The sequence below is a fragment of the Oncorhynchus kisutch genome, unplaced genomic scaffold, assembly GCF_002021735.2.
Source record: "Oncorhynchus kisutch isolate 150728-3 unplaced genomic scaffold, Okis_V2 Okis07a-Okis12b_hom, whole genome shotgun sequence".
NCBI classification, from domain to species: Eukaryota; Metazoa; Chordata; class Actinopteri; order Salmoniformes; family Salmonidae; genus Oncorhynchus; species Oncorhynchus kisutch.
The window spans coordinates 15,395,009-15,416,292 of NW_022261984.1; the positions used below are offsets into that span (position 1 = coordinate 15,395,009).

The window sequence follows — 21,284 nt, forward strand, 5'->3', positions numbered from 1 at the left end:
TAACCTCTCAGTCCGTACCCACCACTCCATCTCCTCCCCTCATCATAACCTCTCAGTCCGTACCCACCACTCCTCCCCTCGTCATAACCTCTCAGTCCGTACCACCACTCCATCTCCTCCCCTCGTCATAACCTCTCAGTCCGTACCCACCACTCCATCTCCTCCCCTCGTCATAACCTCTCAGTCCGTACCCACCACTCCATCTCCTCCCCTCGTCATAACCTCTCAGTCCGTACCCACCACTCCATCTCCTCCCCTTGTCATAACTCTCAGTCCGTACCCACCACTCCTCCCCTCGTCATAACCTCTCAGTCCGTACCCACCACTCCATCTCCTCCCCTCGTCATAACCTCTCAGTCCGTACCCACCACTCCTCCCCTCGTCATAACCTCTCAGTCCGTACCCACCACTCCTCCCCTCGTCATAACCTCTCAGTCCGTACCCACCACTCCATCTCCTCCCCTCGTCATAACCTCTCAGTCCGTACCCACCACTCCATCTCCTCCCCTCGTCATAACCTCTCAGTCCGTACCCACCACTCCATCTCCTCCCCTCGTCATAACCTCTCAGTCCGTACCCACCACTCCATCTCCTCCCCTCGTCATAACCTCTCAGTCCGTACCCACCACTCCATCTCCTCCCCTCGTCATAACCTCTCAGTCCGTACCCACCACTCCTCCCCTCGTCATAACCTCTCAGTCCGTACCCACCACTCCTCCCCTCGTCATAACCTCTCAGTCCGTACCCACCACTCCTCCCTCGTCATAACCTCTCAGTGCCGTTACCCACCACTCCTCCCCTCGTCATAACCTCTCAGTCCGTACCCACCACTCCCTCCCCTCGTCATAACCTCTCAGTCCGTACCCACCACTCCATCTCCTCCCCTCGTCATAACCTCTCAGTCCGTACCCACCACTCCATCTCCTCCCCTCGTCATAACCTCTCAGTCCGTACCCACCACTCCTCCCCTCGTCATAACCTCTCAGTCCGTACCCACCACTCCTCCCCTCGTCATAACCTCTCAGTCCGTACCACCACTCCATCTCCTCCTCTCGTCATAACCTCTCAGTCCGTACCCACACTCCATCTCCTCCCCTCGTCATAACCTCTCAGTCCGTACCCACCACTCCATCTCCTCCCCTCGTCATAACCTCTCAGTCCGTACCCACCACTCTCCCCTCGTCATAACCTCTCAGTCCGTACCCACCACTCCTCCCCTCGTCATAACCTCTCAGTCCGTACCCACCACTCCATCTCCTCCCCTCGTCATAACCTCTCAGTCCGGTACCCACCACTCCATCTCCGTCCCCTCGTCATAATCCTCTCAGTCCGTACCCACCACTCCTCCCCTCGTTCATAACCCTCTCAGTCCGTACCCACCACTCCATCTCCTCCTCTCGTCATAACCTCTCAGTCCGTACCCACCACTCCTCCCCTCGTCATAACCTCTCAGTCCGTACCCACCACTCCATCTCCTCCCCTCGTCATAACCTCTCAGTCCCGTACCCACCACTCCTCCCCTCGTCATAACCTCTCAGTCCGTACCACCAACTCCTCCCCTCGTCATAACCTCTCAGTCCGTACCCACCACTCCATCTCCTCCCCTCGTCATAACCTCTCAGTCCGTACCCACCACTCCTCCCCTCGTCATAACCTCTCAGTCCGTACCCACCACTCCATCTCCTCCCCTCGTCATAACCTCTCAGTCCGTACCCACCACTCCTCCCCTCGTCATAACCTCTCAGTCCGTACCCACCACTCCATCTCCTCCCCTCGTCATAACCTCTCAGTCCGTACCCACCACTCCTCCCCTCGTCATAACCTCTCAGTCCGTACCCACCACTCCATCTCCTCCTCTCGTCATAACCTCTCAGTCCGTACCCACCACTCCATCTCCTCCCCTCGTCATAACCTCTCAGTCCGTACCCACCACTCCTCCCCTCGTCATAACCTCTCAGTCCGTACCCACCACTCCTCCCCTCGTCATAACCTCTCAGTCCGTACCCACCACTCCTCCCCTCGTCATAACCTCTCAGTCCGTACCCACCACTCCTCCCCTCGTCATAACCTCTCAGTCCGTACCCACCACTCCATCTCCTCCTCTCGTCATAACCTCTCAGTCCGTACCCACCACTCCATCTCCTCCTCTCGTCATAACCTCTCAGTCCGTACCCACCACTCCATCTCCTCCCCTCGTCATAACCTCTCAGTCCGTACACACGTTGAAGTCCACAGTAAATATTCTCTGTTGTCCCCTGGTTAGTCTCCTCTGGCCTGTTATATATACATACTGGCTTTTCATTTTAATGTGTGATTCTATAGTTTATCTTGACCATGTAAAGGGAAAGAGACAAATAAAATGTATTATTAGGGACCGAGTCAGGGTGCAGGAGGGTGGCCGGTACCTAGTCAGGGTGCAGGAGGGTGACCGGTACCTAGTCAGGGTGCAGGAGGGTGGCCGGTACCTAGTCAGGGTGCAGAGGTGGCCGGTACCTAGTCCAGGGTGCAGGAGGTGGCCGGTACCTAGTCGGGGTGCAGGAGGGTGGCCGGTACCTAGTCAGGGTGCAGGAGGGTGGCCGGTACCTAGTCGGGGTGCAGGAGGTGGCGGTACCTAGTCAGGGTGCAGGAGGGTGGCCGGTACCTAGTCGGGGTGCAGGAGGGTGGCCGGTACCTAGTCAGGGTGCAGGAGGGTGGCCGGTACCTAGTCGGGGTGGCAGGAGGGTGGCCGGTACCTAGTCAGGTGCAGGAGGGTGGCCCGGTACCTAGTCAGGGTGCAGGAGGGTGGCCCGGTAACCCTAGTCATGGGTGCCGGAGGGTGACGTCCTAGTCAGGGTGCAGGAGGGTGGCCGGTACCTAGTCAGGGTGCAGGAGGGTGGCCGGTACCTAGTCAGGGTTGCAGGAGGGTGGCCGGTACCTAGTCAGGGTGCAGGAGGCGTGGACCGGTACCTAGTCAGGGTGCAGGAGGGTGGCCGGTACCTAGTCAGGGTGCAGGAGGGTGAACCGGTACTAGTCAGGGTGCAGGAGGGTGACCGGTACCTAGTCAGGGTGCAGGAGGGTGGCCGGTACCTTAGCAGGGTGGCAGGAGGTGGGCCGGTACCTAGTCAGGGTGCAGGAGGGTGGCCGGTACCTAGTCAGGGTGCAGGAGGGTGGCCGGTACCTAGTCAGGGTGCAGGAGGGTGGCCGGTACCTAGTCAGGGTGCAGGAGGGTGACCGTACCTAGTCAGGGTGCAGGAGGGTGCCGTACCCTAGTCCAGGGTGCAGGAGGGTGGCCGGTACCTAGTCAGGGTGGCAGGAGGTGACCGGTACCTAGTCAGGGTGCAGGAGGGTGACCGGTACCTAGTCAGGGTGCAGGAGGGTGGCCGGTACCTAGTCAGGGTGCAGGAGGGTGGCCGGTACCTAGTCAGGGTGCAGGAGGGTGGCGGTACCTAGTCAGGGTGCAGGAGGGTGGCCGGTACCTAGTCCAGGGTGCAGGAGGGTGGCCGGTACCTAGTCAGGGTGCAGGAGGGTGGCCCGGTACCTAGTCAGGGTGCAGGAGGGTGGCCGGTACCTAGTCAGGGTGCATGAGGGTGGCCGGTACCTAGTCAGGGTGCATGAGGGTGGCCGGTACCTAGTCAGGGTGCAGGAGGGTGGCCGGTACCTAGTCAGGGTGCAGGAGGGTGGCCGGTACCTAGTCAGGGTGCAGGAGGGTGGCCGGTACCTAGTCAGGGTGCAGGAGGGTGGCCGGTACCTAGTCAGGGTGCAGGAGGGTGGCCGGTACCTAGTCAGGGTGCAGGAGGGTGGCCCGGTACCTAGTCAGGGTGCAGGAGGGTGGCCCGGTACCTAGTCAGGGTGCAGGAGGGTGGCCGGTACCTAGTCAGGGTGCAGGAGGGTGGCCGGTACCTAGTCAGGGGTGCAGGAGGGTGGCCGGTACCTAGTCAGGGTGCAGGAGGGTGGCCGGTACCTAGTCAGGGTGCAGGAGGGTGGCGGTACCTAGTCGGGTGGCAGGAGGGTGACCGGTACCTAGTCTGGGTGCAGGAGGGTGGCCGGTACCTAGTCAGGGTGCAGGAGGGTGACCGGTACCTAGTCAGGGTGCAGGAGGGTCACCGGTACCTAGTCAGGGTGCAGGAGGGTGACAGGTACCTAGTCAGGGTGCAGGAGAGGGTGACCGGTACCTAGTCAGGGTGCAGGAGAGGGTGACCGGTACCTAGTCAGGGTGCAGGAGGGTGACAGGTACCTAGTCAGGGTGCAGGAGAGGGTGACAGGTACCTAGTCAGGGTGCAGGAGGGTCGCCGGTACCTAGTCAGGGTGCAGGAGGGTCGCCGGTACCTAGTCAGGGTGCAGGAGGGTCACCGGTACCTAGTCAGGGTGCAGGAGGGTCACCGGTACCTAGTCAGGGTGCAGGAGGGTGACCGGTACCGAGTCACGGTGCAGGAGAGGGTCACCAGTACCTAGTCAGGGTGCAGGAGGGTACCGGTACCTAGTCAGGGTGCAGGAGGGTCACTGGTACCTAGTCAGGGTGCAGGAGGGTCACCGGTACCTAGTCAGGGTGCAGGAGGGTGACCGGTACCTAGTCAGGGTGCAGGAGGGTCGCCGGTACCTAGTCAGGGTGCAGGAGGGTCACCGGTACCTAGTCAGGGTGCAGGAGGGTGACCGGTACCTAGTCAGGGTGCAGGAGAGGGTCGCCGGTACCTAGTCAGGGTGCAGGAGGGTCGCCGGTACCGAGTCACGGTGCAGGAGAGGGTCACCGGTACCTAGTCAGGGTGCAGGAGGGTCACCGGTACCTAGTCAGGGTGCAGGAGGGTCACCGGTACCTAGTCAGGGTGCAGGAGGGTCACCGGTACCTAGTCAGGGTGCAGGAGGGTGACCGGTACCTAGTCAGGGTGCAGGAGGGTCGCCGGTACCTAGTCAGGGTGCAGGAGGGTCACCGGTACCTAGTCAGGGTGCAGGAGAGGGTCTCTCTTTAGAATGTTGTTTACATACATCTCGAATAACGTTCCAACCGGAGAATTAGAATGACTTCAGATGACCGGTGTTGAACACAGGTGCTTCCCCTGTGAACGCGCATGGTGAAAGCATGGTCCACTCATGGCTGTGGTGACTATTTCCTGTCTCATTCGACCCCCCCTTCACATTAGAGTCATCAGACAATGTTCTATTGACTGTTGACATCTAGTGGAAGGGGTAGGAAGTGAAAACTCATCCATATCTCGCTGTAATTTCAATGAGACCTTGGTTGAAAATCTGCCACCCCCAGAAAAAAAACCAGGAAGTGGAGTTTCTGAGGTTTTTGCACGCTATATGAGTTCTGTTATATTCGCAGACATCATTCAAACAGTTTTAGAACCTTCAGAGTTTTCTATCCCATAATAATATGCAAATATTAGCAACTATGACTGAGGAGCAGGCCATTTGATATGGGCACCTTTCATCCAAGCTACTCAATACTGCCCCTGCAGCAATAAAAAGTTAACTCATTATTTGCATGTGTAAAGATAGTTACAACATGATAGTGCTTGCTTTGTTCTCCAACTCATCTTGTGCTCTTTCTGTCATCCTGTGAACCCCGTTCATTGCTGCTCACAGCTATATTTATTATTTCACCTCCTTCCTTTTCTCCCTCCCTCCTTCCTCTTCACCTCCCTTTCCCTCCCTCTCCCTCCTCCTCCCCCTCTCCCTCCTTCCTCTTCCCCTCCCCTTCTCCCTCCTCCTCCCCTCTCCCTCCTTCTCCTCCCCTCTCCCAACCTCTCTCCTCCCTCCCTCTCCCTCCTCCTCCTCCCCCTCTCCCTCCTCTTTCCTCCTCCCTCTCCCTCCTTCCCTCTCTCCAGGTGATTGATATGAACGAGTACCAACGGAGGAGGTTTGCGTGTCGTATCATTGACTGTCTGTTTAACACAGTTGACAGGGAAGAAGATCGCCCTGCTGGGATTCTCCTTTAAGAAAGACACTGAGACACCAGGTATCTATTTCCTATCTTCTATTTCTTCTCCTCTCCTCCTCGTTCCCCTCTCTCCTCTCCTCCTCGTTCCCTCTCTCCTCTCCTCCATTCCCTCTCTTCCTCCTCGTTCCCTCTCTTCCTCCTCGTTCCCTCTCTTCCTCTCGTTCCTCTCTTCCTCCTTGTTCCCTCTCTTCCTCCTCGTTCCCTCTCTTCCTCCTCGTTCCTCTCTTCCTCCTCGTTCCTCTCTTCCTCCTCGTTCCCTCTCTCCTCTCCTCCTCGTTCCCTCTCTTCCTCCTCGTTCCCTCTCTTCCTCCTCGTTCCCTCTCTTCTCTCGTTCCCTCCTTCCTCCTCGTTCCCTCTCTTCCTCTCGTTCCCTCTCTCCTCTCCTCCTCGTTCCTCTCTTCCTCCTCGTTCCCTCTCTCCTCCTCCTCGTTCCCTCTTCTCCTCTCCCCTCGTTCCCTCTCTTCCTCCTCGTTCCCTCTCTCCTCTCCTCCTCGTTCCTCTCTTCCTCCTCGTTCCCTCTCTTCCTCCTCGTTCCCTCTCTTCCCTCCTCGTTCCCTCTCTTCCTCCTCGTTCCCTCTCCTCTCCTCCTCGTTCCCTCTCTTCCTTCCTCCTCGTTCCCCTCTCTTCCTCCTCGTTCCCTCTTCTTCCTCTCCTCCTCGTTTCCTGCTCTTCCTCCTCGTTCCCGCTGCTTCCTCCTCGTTCACTCTCTTCCTCCTCCGTTCCCTCTCTTCCTCCTCCTCATTCCCTCTCTCCTCCTCGTTCCTCTCTTCCTCCTCGTTCCCTCTCTCCCCCCTTCGTTCCCTCTCTTCCTGCCTCGTTCCCGTCTCTTCCTCCATCGTTCCCTCTCTCCTCCTCGTTCCCTCTCTCCTCCTAGTTCCCTCTCCTCTCCTCCTCGTTCCCTCTCTTTCCTCCTTCGTTCCCCTCTCTCCTGCTCCTCCTCGTTTCCTCTCTCCTCCTCGTTCCCTCTCTTCCTCCTCGTTCCCTCTCTTCCTCTTCCTCCTCGTTCCCCTCTCCTTCCTCTCTTCTCCTCATTCCCTCTCTTCCTCCTCGTTCCCTCTCTTCCCTCCTCGTTCCCTCTCCCCTCCTCGTTCCCTCTCTTCCTCCTCGTTCCCTCTCTTCCTCCTCGTTCCCTCTCTTCCCTCTCTTCTCCTCGTCCCTCTCTCTCCTCGTTCCCTCTCTTCCTCCTCGTTCCCTCTCTTCCCTCCTCCTCGTTCCCTCTCTTCCTTCCTCCTCGTTCCCGCCCCCCTCTCCTTCTCCCCTCGTTCCCTCTCTCCTCTCTCCTCGTTCCCTCTCTTCCTCCTCGTTCCCCTCCTCTCCTCCTCGTTCCCTCTCTTCCTCCTCGTTCCCTCCTCTCCTCCTCGTTCCCTCTCTCCTCTCCTCCCTCATTCCCTCTCTCCTCTCCTCCTCGTTCCCTCTCTCCTCTCCTCCCGTCCTCTCTCCTCTCCTCTCGTTCCCTCTCTCCTCTCCTCCTCGTTCCCTCTCTCCTCTCCTCCCGTCCTCGTTCCCCTCTCTCGCCTCTCCTCCTCGTTCCCTCTCTTCCGTCCTCGTTCCCTCTCTTCCTCCTCGTTCCCTCTCTTCCTCCTCGTTCCTCTCTCTCTCTTCCTCCTCGTTCCCTCTCCTCTCCTCCTCGTTCCCTCTCCTCTCCTCCTCGTTCCCTCTCTTCCTCCTCGTTCCCTCTCTCCTCCTCGTGTCCCTTCTCTTCCTCCTCGTTCCCTCTCTCCCTCCTCGTTCCCCTCTCCCTCCTCGTTCCTCTTTCCTCTCGTTCCCTCTCTCCTCCTCGTTCCTCTCTTCCTCCTCGTTCCCTCTCCTCTTCCTCTCGTTCCCTCTCCTCTCCTCCTCGTTCCCTCTCTTCCTCCTCGTTCCCTTCTCTTCCTCCTCGTTCCCTCTCTCCTCTCCTCCTCGTTCCCTCTCTCCTCTCCTCCTCGTTCCCTCTCTCCTCTCCTCCTCGTTCCCTCTCTCCTCTCCTCCTCGTTCCCTCTCTTCCTCCTCGTTCCCTCTCTTCCTCCTCGTTCCCTCTCTTCCTCTCGCTCCCTCTCTCCTCCTCGCTCCCTCTCTTCCTCCTCGTTCCCTCTCTTCCTCCTCGTTCCCTCTCGTTCCTCCTCGTTCCCTCTCTTCCTCCTCGTTCTCTCTTCCTCCTCGTTCCCCTCTCTCCTCTCCTCCGTCGTTCCCTCTCTTCCTCTTCGTTCCCTCTCTCCTCTCCTCCTCGTTCCCTCTCTGCCTCCTCGTTCCCTCTTTTCCTCCTCGTTCCCTCTCTTCCTCCTCGTTCCCTCTCTTCCTCCTCGTTCCCTCTCCTCTCCTCCTCGTTCCCTCTCTTCCTCCTCGTTCCCTCTCTTCCTCCTCGTTCCCTCTCTTCCTCCTCGTTCCCTCTCTCCTCTCCTCCTCGTTCCCTCTCTCCTCTCCTCCTCGTTCCCTCTCCTCTCCTCCTCGTTCCCTCTCCTCTCCTCCTCGTTCCCTCTCCTTCCTCCTCGTTCCCTCTCCCTCTCCTCCTCGTTCCCTCTCCTCTCCTCCTCGTTCCCTCTCCTCTCCTCTCCTCCTCGTTCCCTCTCTTCCTCTCGTTCCCTCTCTTCCTCCTCGTTCCCTCTCTTCCTCCTCGTTCCCTCTCCTCTTCCTCCTCGTTTCCCTCTCTTCCCTCCTCGTTCCCTCTCTCCTCCTCGTTCCCTCTCTTCCTCCTCGTTCCCTCTCTCCTCTCCTCCTCGTTCCCTCTCCTCTCCTCCTCGTTCCCTCTCCTCTCCTCCTCGTTCCCTCTCCTCTCCTCCTCGTTCCCTCTCTTCCTCCTCGTTCCCTCTCTTCCTCCTCGTTCCCTCTCTTCCTCCTCGTTCCCTCTCTTCCTCCTCGTTCCCTCTCCTCTTCCTCCTCGTTCCCTCTCCTCTTCCTCCTCGTTCCCTCTCCTCTTCCTCCTCGTTCCCTCTCTTCCTCCTCGTTCCCTCTTTTCCTCCTCGTTCCCTCTCTTCCTCCTCGTTCCCTCTCTTCCTCCTCGTTCCCTCTCTTCCTCCTCGTTCCCTCTCTCCTCTCCCTCCTCGTTCCCTCTCTCCCCTCCTCCTCGTTCCCTCTCTCCTCTCCTCCTCGTTCCCTCTCTCCTCTCCTCCTCGTTCCTCTTTCCCTCTCTCCTCCTCCTCGTTCCCTCTCCTCTCCTCCTCGTTCCCTCTCTTCCTCCTCGTTCCCTCTCTTCCTTCCTCCTCGTTCCCTCTCTTCCTCCTCGTTCCCTCTCTTCCTCCTCGTTCCTCTCTTTCCTCCTCGTTCCCTCTCTTCCCCTCCTCGTTCCCTCTCCTCTCCCTCCTCCTCGTTCCCTCTCTTCCTCCTCGTTCCCTCTCTTCCTCCTCGTTCCCTCTCTTCCTCCTCGTTCCCTCTCTCCTCTCCTCCTCGTTCCCTCTCTTCCTCCTCGTTTCCCTCTCTCCTCTCCTCCTCGTTCCCTCTCTCTCCTCCTCGTTCCCTCTCCTCTCCTCCTCCTCGTTCCCTCTCTCCTCTCCTCCTCGTTCCCTCTCTCCTCTCCTCCTCGTTCCCTCTCTCCTCTCCTCCTCGTTCCCTCTCTCCTCTCCTCCTCGTTCCCTCTCTTCCTCCTCGTTCCCTCTCTTCCTCCTCGTTCCCTCTCTTCCTCCTCGTTCCCTCTCTTCCTCCTCATTCCCTCTCCTCTCCTCCTCGTTCCCTCTCTTCCTCCTCGTTCCCTCTCTCCTCTCCTCCTCGTTCCCTCTCTTCCTCCTCGTTCCCTCTCTCTTCCTCCTCGTTCCCTCTCTCCTCTCCTCCTCGTTCCCTCTCCTCTCCTCCTCGTTCCCCTCTCTTCCTCCTCGTTCCCTCTCTTCCTCCTCGTTCCCTCTCTTCCTCCTCGTTCCCTCTCTTCCTCCTCGTTCCCTCTCCTCTTCCTCCTCGTTCCCCTCTCTTCCTCCTCGTTCCCTCTCTTCCTCCTCGTTCCCTCTCTTCCTCCTCGTTCCCTCTCCTCTTCCTCCTCGTTCCCTCTCCTCTCCTCCTCGTTCCTCTCTTCCTCCTCGTTCCCTCTCTTCCTCCTCGTTCCCTCTCTCCTCTCCTCCTCGTTCCCTCTCTCCTCTCCTCCTCGTTCCCTCTCTCCTCTCCTCCTCGTTCCCTCTCTCCTCCTCGTTCCCTCTGCTCCTCTCCTCCTCGTTCCCTCTCTCCTCTCCTCCTCGTTCCCTCTCTTCCTCCTCGCTCCCTCTCTTCCTCCTCGCTCCCTCTCTTCCTCCTCGTTCCCTCTCTTCCTCCTCGTTCCCTCTCTTCCTCCTCGTTCCCTCTCTTCCTCCTCGTTCCCTCTCTTCCTCCTCGTTCCCTCTCTCCTCTCCTCCTCGTTCCCTCTCTTCCTCCTCGTTCCCTCTCTCCTCTCCTCCTCGTTCCCTCTCTGCCTCCTCGTTCCCTCTTTTCCTCCTCGTTCCCTCTCTTCCTCCTCGTTCCCTCTCTTCCTCCTCGTTCCCTCTCTTCCTCCTCGTTCCCTCTCTTCCTCCTCGTTCCCTCTCTCCTCTCCTCCCTCGTTCCCTCTCTCCTCTCCTCCTCGTTCCCTCTCCTCTCCTCCTCTGTCCCTCTCCTCTCCTCCTCGTCCCTCTCCTCTCCTCTCCTCCTCGTCCCTCTCTCCTCCTCGTTCCCTCTCTTCCTCCTCGTTCCCTCTCTTCCTCCTCGTTCCCTCTCTTCCTCCGTCGTTCCCTCTCTCTCCTCGTTCCCTCTCTCCTCTCCTCCTCGTTCCCTCTCCTCTCCTCCTCGTTCCCTCTCCTCTCCTCCTCGTTCCCTCTCCTCTCCTCTCCTCCTCGTTCCCTCTCTTCCTCCTCGTTCCCCTTCTCTTCCTCCTCCGTTCCCTCTCTTCCTCCTCGTTCCCTCTCTTCCTCCTCGTTCCCTCTCCTCTTCCTCCTCGTTCCCTCTCTTCCTCCTCGTTCCCTCTCTCCTCCTCGTTCCCTCTCATTCCTCCTCGTTCCCTCTCCTCTTCCTCCTCGTTCCCTCTCTTCCTCCTCGGTTCCCTCTCTTCCTCCTCGTTCCCTCTCTTCCTCCTCGTTCCCTCTCTTCCTCCTCGTTCCCTCTCCTCTTCCTCCTCGTTCCCTCTCTTCCTCCTCGTTCCCTCTCCTCCTCCCTTTCCTCGCTTCCCTCTCTCCTTCCTCCCGTTCCTCTCTCCTCTGCCTCCTCTTCCCTCTCCTCTCCTCCTCGTTCCCTCTCCTCTCCTCCTCGTTCCCTCTCCTCTCCTCCTCGTTCCCTCTCCTCTCCTCCTCGTTCCCTCTCCTCTCCTCCTCGTTCCCTCTCTTCCTCCTCGTTCCTCTCTTCCTCCTCGTTCCCTCTCCTCTTCCTCCTCGTTCCCTCTCCTCTTTCCTCCTCGGTTCCCTCTCCTCTTCCTCCTCGTTCCCTCTCCTCTTCCTCCTCGTTCCCTCTCCTCTTCCTCCTCGTTCCCTCTCCTCTTCCTCCTCGTTCCCTCTCTTCCTCCTCGTTCCCTCTCTTCCTCCTCGTTCCCTCTCTTCCTCCTCGTTCCCTCTCTTCCTCCTCGTTCCCTCTCTTCCTCCTCGTCCTCTCTCCTCTCCTCTCGTCCCTCCTCTCGCTCTCTCCCTCTCTCCTCTCCTCCTCGTTTCCCTCTCCTCTCCTCCTCGTTCCCTCTCTTCCTCCTCGTTCCTCTCTTCCTCCTCGTTCCCTTTCTCTCCTCGTTCCCTCTCTTCCTCCTCGTTCCCTCTCTTCCTCCTCGTTCCCTCTCTTCCTCCTCGTTCCCTCTCTTCCTCCTCGTTCCCTCTCTTCCTCCTCGTCCCTCTCTCCTCTCCTCCTCGTTCCCTCTCCTCTCCTCCTCGTTCCCTCTCCTCTCCTCCTCGTTCCCTCTCCTCTCCTCCTCGTTCCCTCTCCTCTCCTCCTCGTTCCCTCTCCTCTCCTCCTCGTTCCCTCTCTTCTCCTCGTTCCCTCTCTCCTCTCCTCCTCGTTCCCTCTCCTCTCCTCCTCGTTCCCTCTCCTCTCCTCCTCGTTCCCTCTCTTCCTCCTCGTTCCCTCTCTTCCTCCTCGTTCCCTCTCTTCCTCCTCGTTCCCTCTCTTCCTCCTCGTTCCCTCTCTTCCTCCTCGTTCCCTCTCCTCTTCCTCCTCGTTCCCTCTCTTCCTCCTCGTTCCCTCTCCTCTTCCTCCTCGTTCCCTCTCCTCTTCCTCCTCGTTCCTCTCCTCTCCTCCTCGTTCCCTCTCTTCCTCCTCGTTCCCTCTCTCCTCTCCTCCTCGTTCCCTCTCCTCTCCTCCTCGTTCCCTCTCCTCTCCTCCTCGTTCCCTCTCTTCCTCCTCGTTCCTCTCCTCTCCTCCTCGTTCCCTCTCTTCCTCCTCGCTCCCTCTCTTCCTCCTCGCTCCCTCTCTTCCTCCTCGTTCCCTCTCTTCCTCCTCGTTCCCTCTCTTCCTCCTCGTTCCCTCTCTTCCTCCTCGTTCCCTCTCTCCTCTCCTCCTCGTTCCCTCTCTTCCTCCTCGTTCCCTCTCTTCCTCCTCGTTCCCTCTCTTCCTCCTCGTTCCCTCTCTTCTCTTTCTTCTCTTGTTGAAACATCCATTCCTTTTCTTTCTCTCGCTCTCTCTCAATTCAAGGGTCTTTATTTTAATGGGAAACTTAGATGAGTAGATGATAAACTAAAGTGAAATAAACAATATCAAACTACCAGTAAACATTACACTCACAGAAGTTCCAAAAGAATAAAGACATTTCAAATGTCATATTATCTCTATATACATATTATCTCTGTATGATGTAACACATCTCTCTCTGTATCTCTCTCATATTATCTCTATATACATATTATCTCTGTATGATGTAACACATCTCTCTCTGTATCTCTCTCATATTATCTCTATATACATATTATCTCTGTATGATGTAACACATCTCTCTCTGTCTCTCTCTCATATTATCTCTATATACATATTATCTCTGTATGATGTAACACATCTCTCTCTGTATCTCTCTCATATTATCTCTATATACATATTATCTCTGTATGATGTAACACATCTCTCTCTGTATCTCTCTCATATTATCTCTATATACATATTATCTCTGTATGATGTAACACATCTCTCTCTGTATCTCTCTCATATTATCTCTATATACATATTATCCATATTATCTCTGTATACAGTGTTGTAACGATGTGCAAATATAGAAGCATAAATATGGGTTGTATTTACAATGGTGTTTGTTCTTCACTGGTTGCCCTTTTCTTGTGGCAACAGGTCACAAATCTTGCTGCTGTGATGTCCTCATGTGGTATTTCACCCAGTAGATGTGGGAGTTTATCAAATTTGGAATTGTTTTCTAATTCTTTGTGGGTCTGTGTAATCTGAGGGAAATATGTGTCTCTAATATGGTCATACATTGGGCAGGAGGTTAGGAGGTGCAGCTCAGTTTCCACCTCATTTTGTGGGCAGTGAGCACATAGCCTGTCTTCTCTTGAGAGCCAGGTCTGCCTACGGCGGCCTTTCTCAATAGCAAGGCTATGCTCACTGAGTCTGTACATAGTCAAAGCTTTCCTTAAGTTTGGGTCAGTCACAGTGGTCAGGTATTCTGCCGCTGTGTATTCTCTATTTAGGGTCAGTCACAGTGGTCAGGTATTCTGCCACTGTGTACTCTCTATTTAGGATCAGTCACAGTGGTCAGGTATTCTGCCGCTGTGTACTCTCTATTTAGGGTCAGTCACAGTGGTCAGGTATTCTGCCGCTGTGTACTCTCTATTTAGGATCAGTCACAGTGGTCAGGTATTCTGCCGCTGTGTACTCTCTATTTAGGGTCAGTCACAGTGGTCAGGTATTCTGCCACTGTGTACTCTCTGTTTAGGGTCAGTCACAGTGGTCAGGTATTCTGCCGCTGTGTACTCTCTGTTTAGGGTCAGTCACAGTGGTCAGGTATTCTGCCGCTGTGTACTCTCTATTTAGGGTCAGTCACAGTGGTCAGGTATTCTGCCACTCTCTGTTTAGGGTCAGTCACAGTGGTCAGGTATTCTGCCGCTGTGTACTCTCTGTTTAGGGTCAGTCATAGTGGTCAGGTATTCTGCCGCTGTGTACTCTCTGTTTAGGGTCAGTCACAGTGGTCAGGTATTCTGCCGCTGTGTACTCTCTGTTTAGGGTCAGTCATAGTGGTCAGGTATTCTGCCGCTGTGTACTCTCTGTTTAGGGTCAGTCACAGTGGTCAGGTATTCTGCCACTCTCTGTTTAGGGTCAGTCACAGTGGTCAGGTATTCTGCCGCTGTGTACTCTCTGTTTAGGGTCAGTCATAGTGGTCAGGTATTCTGCCGCTGTGTACTCTCTGTTTAGGGTCAGTCACAGTGGTCAGGTATTCTGCCGCTGTGTACTCTCTGTTTAGGGTCAGTCATAGTGGTCAGGTATTCTGCCGCTGTGTACTCTCTGTTTAGGACCAAATAGCATTCTAGTTTGCTCTGTTTTTTGTTAATTCTTTCCAATGTGTCAAGTAATTATCTGTTTGTTTTCTCATGATTTGGTTGGGTCTAATTGTGCTGCTGTCCTGGAGCTGTGTGGGGTCTGTTTATGAACAGAGCCCCAGGACCAGCTTGCTTAGGGGACTCTTCTCCAGGTTCATCTCTCTGTAGGTGATGGATTTATCATGGAAGGTTTGGGAATCGCTTCCTTTTAGGTGGTTGTAGAATTTAACAGCTTTTTTCCTGATTTTGATCATTATTTGGTGTTCTACACGGAGGTTATTTTTGCAGAATTCTTCATGCAGAGTCTCAATTTGGTGTTTGTCCCATTTTGTGAATTCTTGGTTGGTGAGCGGACCCCAGACCTCACAACCATAAAGGGAAATTAGTTTTACAACTAATTGAAGTCATTTTTAGCCAGATCCTAATTGGTGTGTTGAATTTGATCTTCCTTTTGATGGCATAGAATGCCCTTCTTGCCTTGTCTCTCAGATCGTTCACAGCTTTGTGGAAGTTACCTGTGGCGATGATGTTTAGGCCGAGGTATGTATAGTTTTTTGTGTGCTCTAGGACAACGGTGTCTAGATGGAATTTGTATTTGTGGTCCTGGTGACTGGACCTTTTCTGGAACACCATTATTTTGGTCTTACTGAGATTTACTGTCAGGGCCCAGGTCTGTCTGGGCCCAGGTCTGTCAGGGCCCAGGTCTGTCAGGGCCCAGGTCTGTCAGGGCCCAGGTCTGTCAGGGCCCAGGTCTGTCAGGGCCCCAGGTCTGTCAGAATCTGTGCATAAGATCTAGGTGCTGCTGTAGGCCCTCCTTGGTTGGTGACAGAAGCACCAGATCATCAGCAAACAGCAGACATTTGACTTTGGATTCTAATTGGGTGAGGCCGGGTGCTGCAGACTTTTCTAGTGCCCGCGCCAATTCGTTGATATATATGTTGAAGAGGGTGGGGCTTAAGCTGCATCCCTGTCTAACCCCACGGCCTCTTGGGAAGCAATGTGTGTTCTTTGACAATTTTAACCGCACACTGTTGTTTGTGTACATGGATTTTATAATGTCGTATGTTTTACCCCCAACACCACTTTCCATCCATTTGTATAGCAGACCCTCATGCCAGATTGAGTCCAAAGCTTTTTTGAAATCAACAAATCATGAGAAGACTTTGCCTTAGTTTTGGTTTGTTTGTCAATTAGGGTGTGCAGGGTGAATACGTGGTCTGTTGTACGGTAATTTGGTAAAAAGCCAATTTGACATTTGCTCAGTACATTGTTTTTCATTGAGGAAATGTACGAGTCTGCTGTTAATGATAATGCAGAGGATTTTCCCAAGGTTACTGTTGACACATATTCCACGGTAGTTATTGGGGTCAAATTTGTCTCTCTCTGTCTCTGTTTTGTGTAGTGCCTGTCTCTCTCTCCTCGGTCTCCTCTCTCTCTGTCCCCTCTCTCTCCTCGGTCTCCTCTCTCTCTGTCCCCTCTCTCTCCTCGGTCTCCTCTCTCTCTGTCCCCTCTCTCTTTCCTCGGTCTCCTCTCTCTCTGTCCCCTCTCTCTCTCCTCGGTCTCCTCTCTCTCTGTCCCCTCTCTCTCTCCTTGGTCTCCTCTCTCTCTCTGTCCCCTCTCTCTCCTCGGTCTCCTCTCTCCTCGGTCTCCTCTCTCTCTGTCCCCTCTCTCTCCTTGGTCTCCTCTCTCTCTGTCCCCTCTCTCTCCTGGGTCTCCTCTCTCCTCGGTCTCCTCTCTCTCTGTCCCCTCTCTCTCTCCTTGGTCTCCTCTCTCTCTGTCCCCTCTCTCTCCTCGGTCTCCTCTCTCCTCGGTCTCCTCTCTCTCTGTCCCCTCTCTCTCTCCTTGGTCTCCTCTCTCTCTGTCCCCTCTCTCTCCTCGGTCTCCCCTCTCTCTCCTCGGTCTCCTCTCTCTCTGTCCCCTCTCTCTCTCTCTCTCTGTCCCCTCTATCTCTCTCCTCGGTCTCCTCTCTCTCTGTCCCCTCTCTCTCCTCGGTCTCCCCTCTCTCTCCTCGGTCTCCTCTCTCTCTGTCCCCTCTCTCTCTCCTTGGTCTCCTCTCTCTCTGTCCCCTCTCTCTCTCCTTGGTCTCCTCTCTCTCTGTCCCCTCTCTCTCCTCGGTCTCCCCTCTCTCTCCTCGGTCTCCTCTCTCTCTGTCCCCTCTCTCTCCTCGGTCTCCCCTCTCTCTCCTCGGTCTCCTCTCTCTCTGTCCCCTCTCTCTCTCTCCTCGGTCTCCTCTCTCTCTGTCCCCTCTCTCTCCTCGGTCTCCCCTCTCTCTCCTCGGTCTCCTCTCTCTCTGTCCCCTCTCTCTCTCCTTGGTCTCCTCTCTCTCTGTCCCCTCTCTCTCTCTCCTCTATCTCGTGTGTTTCAGGTTAATCAGTGTGTGTGTGTGTGTGTGTGTGTGTGTGTGTCAGGTTAATCAGTGTGTATGGGTAAAGTGCATGTCTTGGAACCTTGACCTGATATACTCATATAGAACACACATTAACCCCCCAGAGTTAATCATTCATATTATGGGATGCCAAGTAGCTTAGCGATTTAAGATTGTTGGGCCAGTACTGATAGGTTGCTGGTTCGAATCTTCCAGTCGACTAGGTGGGAGAGAAAAATCGATCTGTGCCCTTGAGCAAGGCACTTAACTGCTCCTGTAAGCCTGCTAAATGACTGACGTGTGGTGGTGTGTGTGTGTGTGTGTGTGTGTGTGTGTGTGTGTGTGTGTGTGTGTGTGTGTGTGTGTGTGTGTGTGTGTGTGTGTGTGTGTGTGTTGTGTGTGTGTGTTGTGTGTGTGTCACTCAGGGAGTCTTCTAGTATCTATATATCTAAGTACCTGATGGACGAGGGAGCCAAGCTCCACATCTACGACCCCAAAGTCCTGAAGGAACAGATCATTCTGGACCTCTCTCAACCACACATCTCTGAAGACCCTCACAGAGGTAGAGGAGGGAGGGGGGGGTATGTCTGCCTGCCTGTCTGATCTGGTCACAGTGTCTATGTGATGGTGTATCTGTGTATTGTAGTGTCTGATCTGGTCACAGTGTCTATGTGACGGTGTATCTGTGTATTGTAGTATCTGTGTATTGTAGTGTCTGAGCTGGTCACAGTGTCTGTGTGACGGTGTATCTGTGTATTGTAGTGTCTATGTGACGGTGTATCTGTGTATTGTAGTGTCTGAGCTGGTCACAGTGTCAGTGGATCCCTACCAGGCCTGTCAGGGGGCACACGCTCTGGTCGTCTGCACCGAGTGGGACATGTTCAAGGTGAGAGAGACACACACACACACACTGCTCCAATCCTATAAACACCTAACATCGTGTGTGTGTGTGTGTGTGTGTGTGTGTGTGTGTGGGAGCTGGACTATGAGATGATCTATGACCACATATTCTCCTCCTTTCCCTGTGTGTGTGTGTGTGTGTGTGTGTGTGTGTGTGTGTGTGTGTGTGTGTATCTCTGTGTGTGTGTGTGTGTGTGTGTATCTCTGTGTGTGTGTGTGTGTGTGTGTGTGTGTGTAGGAGCTGGACTATGAGATGATCTATGACCACATGTTGAAACCAGCGTTTCTGTTTGACGGCCGTCGCCTGTTGGACCAGCTCCACCCCCGCCTGCAGAACATTGGCTTCCAGGTACACACACACACTCACACACACACAGACACACACACACACACATACACTGTGTGTGTCTGTCTCTCTCTCTGTCTCTCTCTCTCTGTCTCTCTGTGTCTCATTTTTCCAAAGTCCTACATTATACAACAGTCTCATAGTCGTGTGATTCGCTTAGTATTTTTTATTGATTAGCATGTTACTCAGTAAATCCCCCCCCCCCCCCCTAAGTTCCAGACAGACCCACACTGTTACCAGGCTCCATGCCCCCAGCATGTCAGGCCTGGGGGGGACGAGGTTCACTCCGTACACACACCCAGTAAAACTATGTTCTCACTACAATAACCAGACTGCATCTCCTCTGTGTGTTTCCTGCAGATCGAAACCATCGGTAAGAAGGTGACGACATCTCGTATCCCCTACACACCCACGGCCGGAGTCCCTCGTATCAGCATCAACCCTGAACCCCCGACCAAGAAGACCAAAGTCTGACTCTGACACACACACACACACCCCTCAGAATCAACCCTGAACCCCCGACCAAGAAGACCAACGTCTGACTCTGACACACACACCCCTCAGCATCATCCTGAACCCCCGACCAAGAAGACCAAAGTCTGACACACACCCCTCAGCATCAACCCTGAACCCCCGACCAAGAAGACCAACGTCTGACACACACACCCCTCAGCATCAACCCTGAACCCCCGACCAAGAAGACCAACGTCTGACGCACACCCCTCAGCATCAACCCTGAACCCCCGACCAAGAAGACCAACGTCTGACGCACACCCCTCAGCATCAACCCTGAACCCCCGACCAAGAAGACCAACGTCTGACGCACACCCCTCAGCATCAACCCTGAACCCCCGACCAAGAAGACCAACGTCTGACACACACCCCTCAGCATCAACCCTGAACCCCCGACCAAGAAGACCAACGTCTGACGCACACCCCTCAGCATCAACCCTGAACCCCCGACCAAGAAGACCAACGTCTGACGCACACCCCTCAGCATCAACCCTGAACCCCCGACCAAGAAGACCAACGTCTGACGCACACCCCTCAGCATCAACCCTGAACCCCCGACCAAGAAGACCAACGTCTGACGCACACCCCTCAGCATCAACCCTGAACCCCCGACCAAGAAGACCAACGTCTGACGCACACCCCTCAGCATCAACCCTGAACCCCCGACCAAGAAGACCAACGTCTGACGCACACCCCTCAGCATCAACCCTGAACCCCCGACCAAGAAGACCAACGTCTGACGCACACCCCTCAGCATCAACCCTGAACCCCCCGACCAAGAAGACCAACGTCTGACGCACACCCCTCAGCATCAACCCTGAACCCCCGACCAAGAAGACCAACGTCTGACGCACACCCCTCAGCATCAACCCTGAACCCCCGACCAAGAAGACCAACGTCTGACGCACACCCCTCAGCATCAACCCTGAACCCCCGACCAAGAAGACCAACGTCTGACGCACACCCCTCAGCATCAACCCTGAACCCCCGACCAAGAAGACCAACGTCTGACTCACACCCCTCAGCATCAACCCTGAACCCCCGACCAAGAAGACCAAAGTCTGACTCTGACACACACACACCCCTCAGAATCAACCCTGAACCCCCCGACCAAGAAGACCAACGTCTGACGCACACCCCTTAGCATCAACCCTGAACCCCCGACCAAGAAGACCAACGTCTGACTCACACACCCCTCAGCATCAACGCTGAACCCCCGACCAAGAAGACCAACGTCTGACTCACACACCCCTCAGCATCAACCCTGAACCCCCGACCAAGAAGACCAACGTCTGACTCACACACCCCTCAGCATCAACCCTGAACCCCCGACCAAGAAGACCAACGTCTGACACACACCCCTCAGCATCAACCCCCCCCCCCCCCCTCCCTATCTACCATTCTTCCTCTACGAGGACAATCATTGATAATCAATACGATCAATACGTTTTGATGCTGCCGGTTTCATTTCCTGTTATAACCGGCCAATCACATTAATACTGTCTCATTTCCTGTTATAACCGGCCAATCATGTTAATACTGCCTCATTTCCTGTTATAACTGACCAATCACATTAATACTGTATATAATTTCCTGTTATAACTGACCAATCACATTAATTAATACTGTCTCTCATTTCCTGTTATAACGAGCCAATCACGTTAATACTGTCTCATTTCCTGTTATAACGAGCCAATCACGTTAATACTGTCTCATTTCCTGTTATAACTGACCAATCACATTAATACTGCCTCATTTCCTGTTATAACCGGCCAATCACATTAATACTGTCTCATTTCCTGTTATAACCGGCCAATCACATTAATACTGTCTCTTTTCCTGTTATAACTGACCAATCACATTAATTAATACGGTCTCTCATTTCCTGTTATAACCGGCCAATCACATTAATACTGCCTCATTTCCTGTTATAACTAGCCAATCACATTAATACTGTATATAATTTCCTGTTATAACTGACCAATCACATTAATTAATACTGTCTCTCATTTCCTGTTATAACCGGCCAATCACATTAATACTACCTCATTTCCTGTTATAACTGGCCAATCACATTAATACTGCCTCATTTCCTGTTATAACCGGCCAATCACATTAATACTGTCTCATTTCCTGTTATAACCGGCCAATCACATTAATACTGTCTCATTTCCTGTTATAACTGGCCAATCACATTAATACTGTCTCATTTCCTGTTATAACCGGCCAATCACATTAATACTGCCTCTCATTTCCTGTTGTAACTGGCCAATCACATTAATACTGCCTCATTTCCTGTTGTAACTGGCCAATCACTGGTTCCGATTTTATACCGACAGAAATAATGTCTTAAATAACGTCCCCTTTCATGGTGCTCTCCTGGTCCAACGTACGGCCCTATAGAGGGTGTCCTTTCAGATTGAACAGATCCTTTCATATCCTGCCTTTTTATATAGACTGGTGATGTCATCAACCTGCGACTTAAATAAAACAAGATGTGAACTGTCATCACGGACTCTCTCAATGCTTTGTTACTGCTTCAGGTATTAGTGTTCCACCTATAATTATATCGTGTTTCCCTATGGGCCTTGACTGGTGATGTCATCAACCTGCGACCTAAATAAAACAAGATGTGAACTCATCACAGACTAGACAGGGGTCCAAGAGTAGTGCACTATATATACAGAGTAGGGACCAGGGAGCGGTTTGGGACGTCCCCAGACTAGACAGGGGTCTAAGAGTAGTGCACTATATATTCAGAGTAGGGACCAGGGAGCCGATTGGGACGTCCCCAGACTAGACAGGGGTCTAAGAGTAGTGCACTATATATACAGAGTAGGGACCAGGGAGCCGTTTGGGACATCCCCAGACTAGACAGGGGTCTAA

The 21,284-nt window shown here is 54.2% G+C and overlaps 1 pseudogene; it reads left to right on the plus strand.

The window, feature by feature from the left end:
* The window catches only part of LOC116353006 (UDP-glucose 6-dehydrogenase-like), a 25,152-nt pseudogene extending 4,246 nt beyond the window's left edge, over positions 1 to 20,906 (plus strand).
* Positions 20,907 to 21,284: the final 378 nt, after the last annotated feature.